Consider the following 14500-nt stretch of genomic DNA (forward strand, 5'->3'; position numbering starts at 1 on the left):
TGCGGGTGGGTGGGTATACCTATCATGGGAAGGAGGATGGGGCACAACTAGACATACAATGCCACAATTGCTTGAAGGAGGATGGTGATGCAAATGTGCAACACCTGGGCAGACATTAGCCTCTCCAATCTACTGCTTGCTGTTAGCCTTAAACACATGTTTGCAGATGCATGCACTCACATGGGGAAGAAACTGTGGGCCTTTAAAATGATACAGATCATATACACCTCATCATCAATGGATGAGATTAAACCATTATGGGATGCTAGCAAGGGCATAAAGCAACCTCATGTCTGCTTGAATAACAGCTCCCTTGAGAAGGAGGGTCTCTCCCTGATCCTGGTGAAATTCCAGGATAAAAAAATGAATGTGTTTTGTCCTGGTGGGGGAAACTTGATAGTCAGTAGGTATAGAGGAAATACTCACATAGAAAAAAAACTTTGAACAGGGAGGGCTGAAATCATAGGATCCCATTTTCAGCCACAGCCTACTTAAAGAATCAAAATACATGATGCAAAAAAGAGAACAAAATGCAATACAGACTATATGCACACCTATGAAAACACTATCACTGAAAATACACTGGAATAACACAGTAAATAAAAACATTACATGTCAGTGTAGTAGATAAAAACAGTCCCCTAGTGTACTGATCACAGGACTTTATGGTATGTATCTTGAAGCCCATAAGATAAATGTAGTTTTAATGTAGGTTTTGATTGTACTGAGATTTAGCTGACAACACACTAATACCCATGCTGTTCTTTTTTTTAAACACCTTTATCACTTCTGACAAAGACAAGCTTACATTTATATAAAAGTAACCAAACCATATTAACAAGTTCACATTTTCAAAAAAAAAAAGAAAATCAGCAGCAAAAAAGTATCAGCCACTGCCGATGAGATAGAAAGGTAAGCAGGTATGGTAGATGCAAAACCAGATAAGGAGAAATAATTTTCAGGAATGAAAATGAAGTTTTAATTTAATTATTGTATGTTGTAATGGGGGTAAATTACCAGATTGCTGACGGTGAAAATACTGGCTCTTAAGCTATTTAGTCAGCTTCATAGGAGAGAAGCCAAAGTAAGATTAAAGGTGTACTGACTTTTGGTTGGTATGTGCTGCCGCCTAGTGGTAAAAAAGAAGAAAGCAGGCAGGAAAAACTTTCACTGTGAAAATATCTAGGACAAAGTTGACCTGGGAGGGGAGAGTATTTTCGTTTGGTCCGCAGTAGGCTGCTGAATCACTTACATGGGAAGTTAGACAAAAATATATGAGTTACTAAGTAGGTAGTTACAGAGACAGTAGTTGGTTTAAGGCTACCTACATTCACAAAGTTTAGTTTAGGGCAGTCTTCACAGAAGTTCTATTGCTCAATCTAGCTGGCAAGCTCTAGAGAAATGTCAGAGGTATTGCAGGAGGTATTCCTTTTTTGTTTTTGAGGTGGGGAGGAATGAGAGGAGAGACAATCTAGGTTAGGTTCTTTAAATGGTTACAGTTGTAGGTTAAAAGAGGAAGGAGTACAAGGGGGATATTCAGTAGAGAAGGAATGGTATGCAAGTAATTTAGTAGGTAAATACAGAGCCCAAGGGATAGACATAGAAGTAATATTGTAGGTAGATAGAGAGCTCAAGGGATAGACATAGAAGGAGGGAAAATATAGAGGGAAAGCGGTATAAGAGAATAGTAGTAAAGCGCAGCAAAAGTACCGTTATTGGATAGTGCAAATTAGGTAGGTTATGATACAGGGTTAAAAACTCAATCACTCTACAATAACCAACTCTACTACAGTACCCCAGCCTGGCAAAAAGGATAGGGGGATTACAGAAGTAGATAACTAACAATCAGAGAAATATAACAGATAATGCACTTAACAAAGTGATTTAAATGGCAATGCAGAGCACCTTATACATAGAGCTTTACTTAACAGAGAAAACTAGAACATTATATTCTGCCAAGGCTGTCTAAACATTAATAGCAAAGATATGTCCAAGCAGAGTCTTAATCAAACAGTTACAGGCAGATAAAGCGCTTAGAAAAAAAGCAATTAAGATGGCAATGCACAGCACCTTAAACTTAAAACATAGCATAACAGGGAAAAAACTAGAACATTGTATGAAGGAGGCTGTGTCTTTACTCACTGCTATGTTACAGTATCTGTTATGGCATGGCAGAATGTGACAAGGAGAGATAAAGAAAGCCTTTTTCCAACAGTCAGTAGACCTTATATGGTGGTTGAGCACTAATAATCCTTTGTGATAAAATTACAATTTAGGGGATGGGCAGTGTAAGCAAGCCTAATCTGCAATGCCATAGGAAAGTGGACAAAAGACTACAATAATATAGAGCAATGAAGTCCAAACTATATTAACAAGTTCACATTTACAAACATTATACATCCCATATGTTGTTATATCCAGAAAAAGAAGTGAATTCCGCTAAAGAATGCTCAGCAGAACAAAAAACAATGTAAATATTGGAAGAGAGTTGCACCACAGATATTAGTATTTCATCTGAGTATTCAAAACTTGCTAAACAACCAAAATGGCAGAAAGACAGCTTCAAAACAACAGCTTCAAAAACAGGCTTTTACCATGTTAAGTCCACAATATATGAAATATAGAGCTTTGCTGTTGGAAAAGTCAAGTGGTGTTGTAATTCCACAGCTTTAAAACATGTGGATGTTATAAAAACAGAAAAAACTAACATAAAAGTGAAGAACCCTTCTGATGTAAACAATGGACAAGCACTTTCAGCTTTTTCAAGCTTTCTTCAGATCCAAGTAGGTAAGCTGTGTTCAGTGTTTAAACGTTGGTATCATCCAATGAAACACCTCAGTGAATGATGAATGTTAACCAATCAAGTTAGTCCATTGGTACACACCTCCATAGCTTGAAGTTAAAACTCTTTATTTAAAACTCTTTGTTTAAAACAACATGGCAGTTTGACGTTTCTAAGACAGATTCAGACATACTTTCAGAAGGAATATTAGAAAAATATTTTCAGTAGGTTCTGGTTAAAAGAACAAGCTCTGCATAAAAGCCAAGATTTTGAGAGAAAAAGGTGAAAAATTAAAAAAAAAATGGTCATTTAGGGCGCTTCTTTTTATTTCATTTCAACAGTTTCTTTGGGACATCAAAGCCTAAGTCAGTATACCTAAGGTTTCTGTCAATAAAAACAGGTCATAAGTGAGCATAGCTCATTGCTTGTCTATTTTTAAGAAAAGGTTTTAAGGGAATACAGCCATTAAGGCCAGGGGGGTTATCTGCCCTCAGCCGCATTATCCATTTGGCTTCCTCTCTCTCAGTCAAATTGGTCAGGTCTCCTTCTCTGGAAGTAAAATGTATCTTTGAAATGACCATGAAAACAAAGCTATGTCCCTCATGCTCACGTAAATGAAGAAAAAGAGAGTTTGTTTCCTTTCTGTTACGTATATCAGATTGATGTTTGATAATTCTTTCCTTTAACTTCATATTAGTTTTTCCAACATAAAATGCTGTGCAGGAAGTGCAGGTAGCTATGTAAACAATATTGCTGGTTAGGCAATTAGCTAATCCATGAAAAACAAATGTCTGTTTAGTAACTGGATGCTTAAATGTATTGCTATAATTGATTACATTGCAGACCTTGCAGAAGCCACATTTCTTTGTTCCTGATGAATTATTATGTACGTAGTTGTTACATATCCCATCATTTGAGCATAAAATCCTTTTGAGATTCTTTTTATTTTTGAAAAGGAAACTTGGGTTATCTCCAACAATCTCTTTTAACTTTTTATCCGAAGTTAGAATCGGCCAGAACTTTTTGATCACCTGGCATATGTTATGTTGTATATATCATATAACAAACATTACATACATTATTCAATTCCTGCATTCTCTTAAACCTCATTCCTCCTCCAAAACATTTTCTCGCTTGTATTGTTCCAACTTCCATTTTTTTCTATGTAACTTTTCTCCTAACTTTTCAGAAAGATCCCACATCCTATTCTTTTATCTCTGTTACAATATTAACTTCTTCAAGTACAGATGGTTTAGATTTTGATTTCGTTTTTGTAGTAATTGCTTTTATAACCACCAGAATTAAAGTTAACAAGACTTTACTATATCTAGGAAATTCAGAGCCTGTATCCCAGCAGAAAACATAATTTCCGTAGATATACTCATTTGCTCTCTCAGTATTCCTGACAGCATACTGTGTGGGGAATTTTTAAAGTCTGCCAACTCATTGCACTCTCAAAAAATATGTTCCCAGTTTCTACTTCTTCCCCATCACACCTCCAATATTTGCCAAGTACCTCAGGAAAAAACATTTTGGAGTCTGCTTGGGGTATAAAATTATCTATGCAAACAATTCCAGGCAAAAATGCTAAATCTTCTAGATGCTGTTGCATATTTGGAAGCCATACATATGCCGTCCCAGTGTTTCTTTGTGAGTTGCATATCTAATCTGTCTTCCCAATCTTTTGTGACCTCCTCTGGTTGATTCCTACAGTTACCATGCAATATTTTATACGCCCTACAAATTATACCTTTTTAACAGCGGCTTTTGTTCTACATTCAATTAAAAAGTCAATCAGTGCAGGTCTTTTATTTAGAATTTCCCTATCCCTTTCTCTCTGTCTGTACTCTGATATCAATCTTTGATAGGGAAAGTAATCACTAGATTGCAATCAAAACGTCTTCTTGGTCTCTTCACAGTCTATTACCTTTCCTTCTCTGATAATTTGTAAACAGTTGGTTCCTTTGCCATCTTCCTTTAGTAAGGTCCCTCATCTATTCTCTGTACCCCCAACTGCAGTCATCCCTAGTCACAGAATTTCCTTTCTCTATTCCCATGTTGGTTTAGTTCTTAGTATACTTTCTGCTGCTTTATGAATATGTATGATATTCTTTATGACTGCTGTTATTTTGTGAAGGATCTGTGGCCAAAATTCCACTCTTTCCTTATTTCTTGAATTACCTTCCTGCTTCATCATCATCCCTTTACACTTTGAATTCTAAATTTTCTGCTTGTGTTATCTACAAGAGCCTTAACTGTGTAGCTCTGTAATATCCCTTCAAATCAGGTAATCCTAAGCCTTCTTATTCTATTGGGAGGATCAGTTTATCCCAATTGACTGTTGCCATTGTCTCTCCCACATAAAATCCTTCAGTTCTTTATTAATTACGATGCACGACTTCTTCTCTGGTTGATACAAATATGCCTGACATAGAGATAAAGCTAAAAGGATGAAAAAGATTTTACTGCTTGTACTTTGCTATCCATATCCATCAGAAATAGCTTCCAGGTTCTCAGTTTTGTATTATTTGTTTCATCTCTTCCCATATATCTTTAGTTGCCATAACTGAATCCTTTCTAATCCTTACTCCTAAATACTTAACTTTATCATGTCCCCATAATGCTGGACCAATTCATGTGTGGGTACATAGCTTATAGCTATAGCCTTTGTTGTATCTTCATTAATTTTATATCCCCAAAAAAACTGGACCTGCATCAGAATATTCCACAATGCCGAGATGTCCTTTTTCAGTTCCATCAGGTACAAAATAATATCATCTGCAAATAAAGCCAACTTTTTTTGAACATCATACCAATTATATCCCTGAATTTTTGAGTTTGTTACTGTCCTTGCCAGTGGTTCTAAATATAATGCAAATAAAAAAGGAGAGAGAGGACACCCCTGCCTGGTTCCTCTGTTTAGACACACCTCATCAGAAAGGAACCCTCCTACTTTGATTCTTGCCTTCAGTCTCTCATCTCATATATCCCTCTAATTAAGTATATATTAATGTATCAATAAAAACTACCATGATTTTTGCCTTCGATCTCTCATCTCATATATCCCCCTAATTAACTATGTTAATGTATCAATAAATGTGAATGTTTCCATTGCTCTACTTGTAAATCCCAGCTTACTCCATTGAATGCTTACTCTGCATAAAGACCCACCAACAACAGCAGTATTTTCTTACATTCTGCTTTCCTCTGGATTATCATTGTTCTATTAATGTTGTAAATTTTTTTGCCTCTCCTCCACAAAACCACACTGACCCATATCTATGAATTTTGGTAACAGCTTTGGCATTCTTTTAACCAGTACAAACATAAGCACTTTTATAATCATGGTTTAAAATTGAAAGGAGTCTATGTGAAGTTAGATCAGTTGGGTCTTTTCTGTACCATCTTTAGTATTACAGCTACCACAGCTTTTTTCAATGATGTTGGTGCCTGCCCTCCTTTTAAACAACTGTTAAACAAACCTTTTCAGATCTTTATCACTTTCTTCCCTCCTAGCATCCAAACTTCTACTGGAATACCATCTCTTGCTATGGAATTTCCGAAATTCCGGTAGACTGGTTATGTGTCACCATTTCTACCTAATCTCCTCCTGTCTTACCTGTTAGTTGTTGAGCCTCATCTACCTCTAACTTTGGCATATTTAAGTCTTCCATAAATATTTTCATTGATGTTTGTTCTTGAATTCCCTACTACTCTCCTTTGTACAAATTTTCATAACATTTTGGAATTATCTCTAATACCACTACAAGATCTCTGGTTATTTTTCTTGTTATAGGCTCCCTAGGTTTGACAACAACCCTTTCTACTTTTTGTTCCCTATGTTTGTTGTGCCAAAAGTTTTTGTGCTCTAGAGTTATTATCAAAAAAATGGTTGCTTAATAGCACTCTATCTAAACTCATGCAAATGATACATGTATTCTCCTATTTTCTTTTTAGCACTCTACAATTGTGCTGCTTCTTGTTCTGTGCCCCTCTAAACAATTACTATTGTAAGAGTTTGTGAATTGTGAATATAAGGTTGAAATTAATTCTGCTACAAATATATGAAAGATAAAGAATAAAATAAAAAGTTTGCTTTAATGTAGGAATATAGCTTAGCAATTTAAAAATGGCATTCATATTGTATGACATAGCTATGGCTGAAATAAGTGAAAAACAAAGAAGATCTATTAATAAACACAATATATTTCCTGAGCAGTTTGTTTCCTTTCAGACTTCTGACAATGGACATGTTTTTATAGTATGTGTTTTTCTCAAGATACATGTTTGTCACAGTATTAAGAAAAACTTGACGTAATTCCTCATAGATAAATGGACATGGCTTTTTATAGAATCATCAGAAAAAAGCCTAGAAAAGCAATTTTGGAAAGCAAGTATTATATGCTTTTCTCATGTTTGCAGAACAGTTTACAAATATCCATTAACAGATAGGAACAGCAGCAGAACAGTTTGTACAGATGTTTCCTTTCAGATTTCTGTTAATGGCATCCTCTCATCAGCAAAAGTGCTTACAAGTAAATCACAAAAGGACAATAGAAAAGTCTACCAAGAGGAAAAAAACAAAATCTATGTGCATGACTAGAACTGTATATAACTGTATTAATTCAGATATGTTAGAGGTATTTTGGTAGAAACACACTTGTTTCGAGGTATTGTATGGAGAAAGGAAAGTCATCATCTATACTGTTTGTGAAGAAAAACTTTGTAAATATATGCTATAAACTAACAGAAAAGTATGTGTGGTTTGTTTATAAAAAGCTATTTTATTGGTTACTGCTCTTAAAGTCAGATGCTGCATCAGTGTATATTCTGCAAGTTTCTGTGGTTAACATACTGTGATAATTAGACTTTGATTTCAGCAGTAAACAGCCAGCAAGACTATGTGTCTTAAGAAGACTTTAAGTCCAGTCCAGCAAATTCCAGCACAGCATCGAAGCAGCACACACATAAAATAAGCAACATACATAAAATAACATTTTTAATGGTGACCCTGACAAACGTTCCTAGCCTGTATCCAAAAACAGGGGGAGTGGGTAATGTCTTGTATAAGGTCACTCCTGTAAAAGCATAGTAACTAACGTTTATGTGAAGTACTTCAGTTTTCTACAGTTTACTACAGTTTGTAGCAATACAGTTCATCAGACGTCTGAATCCGGAGTGAGACTGCAGTGCAGGAAGGTGAGCAGTGCCATAAATTCTCCAAAAAAAGGTGCAATACAAAGTTGTAAGACTGAAACTGCCAGTTTTGATGTACCAATTTCACAAGTGACTACAGAGACTTTTCAATCATCTACAGTAAAGCAGCTTGGCCATCTGCCTCTCTGTTGACTGGTAAGAAATTTTTTCTGTGTTACAAACAGTATGAATGCCATAAAGGTAATAATAATAACAGAATGAAATGTATATACAGCATATTAGCAAATGTAAAACCTTATTAGGGCAAGTTAATAATAAGGCATTATGCAAATGGATTACAATATTTGACTGCTATATGAAACAAAATCATGTGTGGCATAAAAAAATGTTTATTGTGTGTAGAATGTCATAAAAATGCAATGCATGTCATTATTCAAAGGTTAGATTGTACAGACAAAAAAATGTAATGGTAAAGAACCAAGAAAAGTTAATACACTGACATTATATTCAGATGTTAAACAGTTGTGTCCTGTCACCACATGTGAAAGGTTAATCTTAGAGTTGCAACAGGAGTCAAATCAGTTACTAATAGAACCTCTAGTATATTTTGTTACAAAATAATGTAACAAACTCCTAAAAGACAGACACAATGAGTTCAGGAAGCTTAGACAAGTTATACATACATCTTTTCAAAAGTGCATAGGAGTTTTAGATTCAGCAGAACAGGTTACTGAAAAATATCAGAAAGACCATGCAGCATTACAGGAAACTCTTCAACAGCAGTTACAGGACAAAGACAATAAATTAGCTGAACTGACAGAGACTGACTTCCTGCATACACAGCTAATATGTGCAAAAGAAATATATTTTACAATATGTTTATGTTTTGTAAATGGTTAAACATACATGGTAGAATGGTAGAATCTGGACAAATCATTCTGAAATGTTTAAAACTTCTATTCAGTTAAAACAAGACATTTATCAGTACTACAGTAAAACAGAGCATATGACTGCCATTCTTAGCATAGTCAAAAGCTAAACAAAACTGTTCTAGTGTATAAAAATTAAATAAAAATAGTTAATAAGAGTAAAGATGTAAAGTCACAAGACTGACATGCTTAAATAAAGATTTAAAGTCACAAGACATGCATATATTTTCTTTTCATCTAAAATACATCTGTTACAATGCACAAGAATAACAGGCAGACAACAGCAAATATAAATCATGTAAATATAAACATGTGTTAGTTAAGCTAATATCTGTTTGTTTTTTACAATTTTTTTTATAATTGTATAGTTGTATAGTAACACCACACCAAACAATTAAAGTTCTAAATTTTAAAAAGCAATAAAATCACAGATGGTATTAGTCAAACAGTTTTTGTAAAATTAATGGCAGGGCAGTTAAATAAATAAATAAAAAAAATCCTGAAATCTATGTAAGCTAATTGTAAAATAATGTCTATTTGTGTAGTATAAATGCATAGTTATGCAAATCACAAATACTTTCTACTAATATCAAATTGCAAGTGTATTAACAGATGATTAAAGGAAAAATGCTAAAAGGGTTAAATGAAATGTGAGATCAGACCTTCCTAGACTAGATGAATAGTTACAGTTGGAAAGATAAGATAAACAACAAGACTGATTGCCAGACAAGTAGCTTGAGTTTTTCTAAAGCATTATTGTTATTAAAACATAATTGTTAAAATGTTTACAGGCAACACTGTTTGGTAATTATAATAAAATGTCACAATTGTGCATAGATGTCACTGATAATCTGTTTGCAAGTAAATGTTAAAAGTAAAAAATAAAACCTCAGTTGCATCAAGTACAGCCAGCAGATGGGCAATAGTATACATACAGTTCAAATCAATTGTGCAGGAGGGTATAAATACCTACTAGTGGTAATAAACAGCAAAAGCTTTATAAAAAATTATCAAATCAGACAAAGGTCCATAGTTTGTTAACCTAATAAAGCAGATAAACAATAGTGCAATACTACAGGGGGAGGGGTATTTTTTCAATTTTACATTGACTGTGTAAGCAGTATGTATTGCAAAAGGGTCTAAAATAAAGCTACAGAAAGAAAATAATATCTCATGCCTTCTTGACAATACTCTTTTAGGGGGAGGGAAAAACAGGTATTAGTGTATTAGAAATACTTGTAAACTGAATTAAACCTTTAAGGATAAATATTTTACAAGTTATCTATCATGCTGGTTATTATTGTATTGTTTAGTATTAAATTGTATTTACAACCTGTTAAACTGTAAAGCAATACAAGAGATGGTTTAGAAAACAAAAGATGGCTTAAAATTGCTTTATTACAGCTATACAAGAGAGAGTAAAGATATGTAAAGAATTGAACAAGAATGGTCACTATTTTTAATATGTTTCTGGCAAGACAATGTAGGTATGCAAAAAGCATAGTTGCCTCTGGTGACAATTCTACTAGATACTTCTAAAGAGACATAAGAATTTTCCAAGATTTTGCTTGATGTTAATGTTACTAAATTTGTTAGATTGGACTAAGTATACTTTACAGTCTTTGTATGTACAAATACAAAAGAATTCAGTACAAATTAAATTAATTTCTAGTAATGAATATGTGTGAAAAACCATGTTAAAAAATGGGTCCAGGGTACCTTCTAGACTGAAATGCATTAATAGCAAACAGTCTGTGTAAATACATACTGTACAGGATGCATTGTAATATGTTCAAAAGTAATTTGTCAAGTTGTAATATTATCACTGGTTTCAAGTTGCAGTTTTATCATTGGTTTTTGGACCATCATTTTATCTGTACTAGTATTGGTTACCCCAGCTAGAGAAAAAGTTATATTAAATATTGTATTCATACAGCTAATGGACTAATATGTAAACAGCATTTTTCAGAGTATATTTCACTGTCAATTAAAGTTTATGGACAATTCAGAAATATAACCACAATGTTATGGTTAAAATAACATTGAAAATATATATTTCCAGCAATGTATAAATGCTTGCAGTAGCACATGGTTCTTGTCTCTTATAGCTAATTCAACAGTTGCAAAGAATTAATGGAACAGTTCTAAGTCATAAATTAAATTCTGTGATTGCAAAAAAAAAAAAAAATTAATCAAGTTAAAAAATAAAATTAAAGCAGACACAGCTCATAACTAATAAAATATTTTCACAGAATGGTCTGCAAAAGAAAAATTTGTTAGCTACATTCAGTTTTGGTAGTAATACTTTTATATCATTGTATTAACTATGTAAAATTGCATTTTGACTTGTATGAAAAAAAGGCTAAAGGTTTTGTTTCCTAATGTGTTTCCTATAAAAAAAAGAGGGAATTGTTAGAGTTTGTGAATTGTGAATATAAGGTTGAAATTAATTCTGCTACAAATATATGAAAGATAAAGAATAAAATAAAAAGTTTGCTTTAATGTAGGAATATAGCTTAGCAATTTAAAAATGGCATTCATATTGTATGACATAGCTCTGGCTGAAATAAGTGAAAAACAAAGAAGATCTATTAATGAACACAATATATTTCCTGAGCAGTTTGTTTCCTTTCAGACTTCTGACAATGGACATGTTTTTATATTATGTGTTTTCCTCAATATACACCTTTGTCACAGTATTAAGAAAAGCTTGACGTAATTGCTCACAGATACATGGACATGGCTTTTTATAGAATCATCAGAAAAAAAGCCTAGAAAAGCAATTCTGGAAAGCAAGTATTATATGCTTTTCTCGTGTTTGCAGAACGGTTTACAAATATCCATTCACAGACAGGAACAGCAGCAGAACAGCTTGTACAGATGTTTCCTTTCAGATTTCTGCTAATGGCATCCTCACATTAGCAAAAGTGCTTACAAGTAAATCACAAAAGGACAATAGAAAAGTCTACCAAGAGGAAAAAAGCAAAATCTATGTGCATGACTAGAACTGTATATAACTGTATTAATTCAGATATGTTAGAGGTATTTTGGTAGAAACACACTTGTTTCAAGGTATTGTATGGAGAAGGGAAAGTCATCATCTGTACTGTTTGTGAAAAAAAACTTTGTAAATATATGCTACAAACAAACAGAAGAGTATGTGTGGTTTGTTTATAAAAAGCTATTTTATTGCTTACTGCTCTTAAAGTCAGATGCTGCATCAGTGTATATTCTGCAAGTGTCTGTGGTTAACAGACTGTGATAATTAGACTTTGATTTCAGCAGTAAACAGCCAGCAAGACTATGTGTCTTATGAAGACTTTAAGTCCAGTCCAGCAAATTCCAGCACAGCATAGAAGTAGCACACACATAAAATAAGCTACATACATAAAATACATTTTTCAATTATTACTTCTCAACCAGATCACTTTTTCTTCTATTTCTACTCTATTTTTGAGCTCCATTTTCATTTTATCCCACTCACTAGCTATAACTTTTGGAATACTTTCTATCTTCCTTAAAAACTCCCCAGTAATTTCAACTACTCATTTCTTAAAGGAAAAGTCCACATTCTACAGTTTAACTCAACTCTTATGAGTTGCTTTTCTCCTTAAATATGGTTTCAATATTGTACAGGTACCAGAAACCTGCTTGTACTTTATAAAACATTAATTTCCTTGCCTTGGAATGAAAGGAAGGGAAAGACCACCCACTTATTTTTTAGCTTAACTTCTAACATAATTTGCAGAGGAATTTGTTTATGCTTGCATGACATATGGTGCTGCGGTAGCGTTGTCACCTCACAGTTAGATGTTGCCCATTTGATTCTCAGTTAGAGCGTCTTCTGTGTGGCGACATGCGTGAATGGGCATTCCTTTGGTGAAGGTTGTGTGTTAGGCCCGGCAAGCCAGCATGTAAAAATCTACTGACAATTATTAGCGGACCGGAGTTCCGCTGTGGCGACCCCTAACCGGGAAAAGCCGAAAGACACAAACACAAACAAACATATGACAGGCACAGAGAGATCTGTAGTTTGTCAGTTACTGCTGACAATTTTATACAGATAATTAGTCCTGCTGTCAAGAGATCAGCAGCTGCTGTAAAAAAGGACAGAGAGGTGTGAAACTGTTTTCCACTGTCTTTATTGCAGAGAAGAGAACTTACACTGATTCACAGCTGTAGTCAAGCCTTTCATAGCAAAACAGAGCAATTACATCTGTTGACGGTGCAAATGCAGTTGTCACCTCTTTTGACAAATCTACATAAGCAGTACCACAGTACTGAAATGCTAAGCTTTAAGTGTTTGTTGTTTACACTACTTTACATTTTAAGATGACTTAATTCTGATACTAAAGATGTCTGTAACATTTACAGAAAGTCAGAAAACGTTTACCATTGTCATATCCTCCCACCATAATAGGACAAAACTGCCCCAGTCAGGACTTCTCAGCAGGAACTGAGCAGGTGGCAACCCTGTCAACTAGGTGCACTGATTCCGTTTACAACGTTGTTTATGCTTTTTATGACATCCTTCCACAGGAGGATGCATTATCTGGTGCACAGATTCTTGGGAAGAGACATCTTCCATTGATTTTGAGTTAGTCCTTTCACAAGTTGGGTGTATGAGCATTTTCTAATCAACAAAGGAAATGTAACAATCAATGTCAACCATGACATATGGCTGAATTTACTTTAGCTTACATGTGCTATTTGCCCTTTCATTAAAACATTAGGAAAGAAAAATCTGAGATACTTTAAATATCGATGTAAATGAATAAATGAAAATAAAAATCTTTCCACTGCTGGTACTGGGGAATAGATTTACATTCAAATCCCTTCCTTACCATTCGCAGCTGTCACTTGTACATGAAACTGCAAGGATCCCTCAGAGCAGTGACCGTTTTGACACCTGAGAAAAAAGTGTGGGGGGAGGGGGGTGGTCAATTTATCTTGGTCTACAAAAAAAATATTTTGATCAAAGGCCTGTAGTTTATCTACTTTTTTGGTTGCAGCTCTATAACTCCTTAGTATACTGTAAAACAAGCTCTGTGACACACACATGTTACACACACACACACACACACACACACACACACACACACACACACACACACACACACACACACACACACACACAATTGAGGGCCATTCAAAAAATAAAAGAAGCAGTCATGTTACAGAAGGTATATAAATGGCAGTGACTGACACTAATCCCGTTATATGGCAATGGGATGGGAATACATCACTACTTCCTTACGTATAGCATGACTCAGATAAAGCAGATTTGAAATGGATTATGTGAAAGAGAAAGGCTTGAAAAAAAACAAGATCATGTTGATATGTCAAACCCATTGGTAGCCATTTTGCAGAAAACATTAAAATTCTATAAGAAGCAGCCAGACTGACTCTGAGGTGTTAAAATAGCAAAGAAAACAAAGATAAAAAAAATTGATGTTTTAGTTCTAACATAGAGTTTTCCTTTAAATCACTCTGCTTTTAACAGGTAGGTGGAAAAAAAACACCAGTGTCTCATCTTTACTTCATTACTCTGCATTTTTATTTTAGCAATTACTGGCGCATGATCTGAAATAGTTATTGGATGTGTACAAAGATCTCAATTAAATGGACATGT

This window comes from Protopterus annectens, chromosome 13.part0, assembly GCF_019279795.1.
Source record: "Protopterus annectens isolate FY-2018-M chromosome 13.part0, PAN1.0, whole genome shotgun sequence".
Taxonomy (NCBI): Eukaryota; Metazoa; Chordata; order Ceratodontiformes; family Protopteridae; genus Protopterus; species Protopterus annectens.